The sequence below is a fragment of the Myotis davidii genome, unplaced genomic scaffold, assembly GCF_000327345.1.
Source record: "Myotis davidii unplaced genomic scaffold, ASM32734v1 scaffold368, whole genome shotgun sequence".
Taxonomy (NCBI): Eukaryota; Metazoa; Chordata; class Mammalia; order Chiroptera; family Vespertilionidae; genus Myotis; species Myotis davidii.
The window spans coordinates 459,879-462,281 of NW_006298786.1; the positions used below are offsets into that span (position 1 = coordinate 459,879).

The 2,403-nt window shown below is 41.9% G+C and overlaps 1 protein-coding gene across 2 annotated transcripts in view; it reads left to right on the forward strand.

The window, feature by feature from the left end:
• HNRNPF (heterogeneous nuclear ribonucleoprotein F) overlaps positions 1-2,403 on the forward strand; it is a 16,873-nt gene that overhangs the window by 10,186 nt on the left and 4,284 nt on the right. For both annotated transcript variants that reach the window (XM_006774498.2, XM_006774497.2), the window contains exon 3: positions 354-412. The gene's annotated coding sequence lies outside the window, so the exon portion shown is untranslated. The remainder of the gene's footprint in view (positions 1-353; positions 413-2,403) is intronic.

Consider the following 2,403-nt stretch of genomic DNA (forward strand, 5'->3'; position numbering starts at 1 on the left):
TATAGCCCCGGCGACTTCCTCTGGGGCCCATCCCCGCGAAGACACGTTGCCGCCCCCATCCCAACCCCCCGCGAGAACTCCACCCGCCTCGATATTTAAATATTCTTCAGATGGTTTTTTTTTTTCCAGATAGTTTTTTGTATAGAAATCGGGGAATTGAGTTGTTGCCTCCAGGCAAGTGGGAATTTCCTTGCTGTTAATCTGCATTACCCTATGAAAAGGGAAGCCTTGAAGTGCTTGAGGGCAGCCCCCAGACCCGCTTTCTCAGGAAGGCGCCAGGACCACTAGCTGACGTGGTTGCTCTGGGGAGTTCTCCGGCACTGAGGCAAGGTGGCCATGTTGCTCTTTTTTAGGACAATTCGTGCCTCCCAGGAGTGTCTCCGGCTGTTGGCATCCCTCCTTGTTCTTTAAGGTGAGCTAATTTAAGGAATGTAATTTGTGTTATATTCAAGCATAAAATTTCCTTAGGAGTGTGAAATTGAAAAACTTGTTCTTAGTACTGTCTCTGCAAACAATATAAATGTGTAGAGGATTATGAAAGCAAAAGTGGAAATAGTTTAGTTTTATGTGGTGTTTAATTGCATAATTGATTCTTATGAAATGCCTGTTCTTTTATGTTTCCTGCATGTTTTTCTCAGCATAACTAGACTGCCATTTTCTAGAGCAGGGGTGGGGAACCTCCAGCCCACAGGCCTTTCTAAGGCCTGAGAAATCATTGGTCTGGCCCTGCGAAAAGCATTAGGGATGAGTTAATTAAATGTTTGACCAAATTGAACAGGCTAATTTTTAGGTTGGTAATTTCGTATGCCTTCAAAATAATGTAAATATCCACATGGCAGGAAAAAAAAGGTTCCCCACCCCTGTTCTAGAGGAAGATAACCTCCCCGTTGTGGCCATAAATTAATTCCTTGCTGGTCTTCAGCCTTCAGTACCTTGTGGGTGGGGCAGCTATGACCAACAGAACTGACATAGGCTTCCAATGCAGTTTTGAAGACATGTTCTATATGCTGTGGGAGCATAGAATCATAAGATTTAGTTTGTAGCAAGGGCAAGATCTTTTGGAACCGCAGCATATTTGCGCTGAGGCTTTAAGGATTAGTAGGATTTAGCTAGACAGAGGTTGGTGGAATATATTTGGAGAGAATTAACATGTGTGTCAAATCCAAGGGAGCCTGGCACATTTCAGGCACAGGAATAAAGAGATTTTAAAATTATGGGGTGATACCAACTAGTAGATAGTGTGTGGAGGGCCAAAGTTGCAAGACCTTAGAACCCCTTAGCCTTGTGGTTTGTGTTCCAATGTTAGTGGAAAGCCACTGAGACTTTGAATGGGAGAGGGACATAAAGTCTACGTGGAACACTTCAGCAGCAGATTGAGTCATTATGCTTAGAGAAGTTTAAGAAAACGGATCCTGGTATGGGATAATGATATAGGAATTAGAAATATGAGGGCTATACAAAAAGAATAAGTGGATCATTGAGATCACAAAAGAATTATTTAGCTCATTCTTTGCCATGCAATCTGCTCAAACTAAAGATAGAACTGTAAGAAGCCTTTATAGTTGAAGGCAGGAGTTACTCATAGGGCTTAGGGCAGTGGTTCTCAGCCTTGGCTGCACATTAGAATCACCTGGGTGAGACCACATTAGTAACAATTTCTGGAGGATGAGGCCCAGAAATCAGGATTTTAAAAAGATTCCCAGGTGATTCTAATGTGCAGCCAAGGTTGAGAACCACTGGCTTAAGGGCATGGTTAAGGTGGAGAATGGGACCACCTGAGAGTAATGATGGGTTCATTGAATTTGAGGCAGAGGCCTCAAATTATACTGAATTTAAATTATGAAAATTAATGATGTATCAAAATGTAACTTGTCAATAATTTGTTCTCTCTGATACTAGTACAGTTATTACCAGTTTGCTTTTTCTTAGCTAAAATTACCTCAGTGTGCTTTTTATTTTTTTAATTGTGGGTTTTAAAGAAAAACTAGGAGGTGTGTGTGTGTCTGTGTCTGTGTCTGTGTCTGTGTGTATTGATTTCTGAGGAGAGATAGAAACATCAGTGGTGAGAGCGATTCATTGATTGGCTGCCTGCCTCCTGCCTGCCCCCACTGGAGATAGAGCTGGCAATCCCGATTCCGGATATACGGTTCATAAGTTGATGCTCAACCACTGAGAGATGTCACCTGGGCGAGTTTAGGAGTTCTTTTTATGTATTTTTCCATATTTGCACTAATAGTGTAAATACCTCAATTCTATGAGGGATATTTTGTGATTTCATTTGAGCTAAGGCTCTCTTTTTATCTTTTTCTAATACGCCCAAGTTTTTGTTGTTATTGGTCCTTGCCTGAGGATATTTCCTTATTCATTTTTAGAGAGAATGTAAGGAAGTGGGGGGGGGGGGGG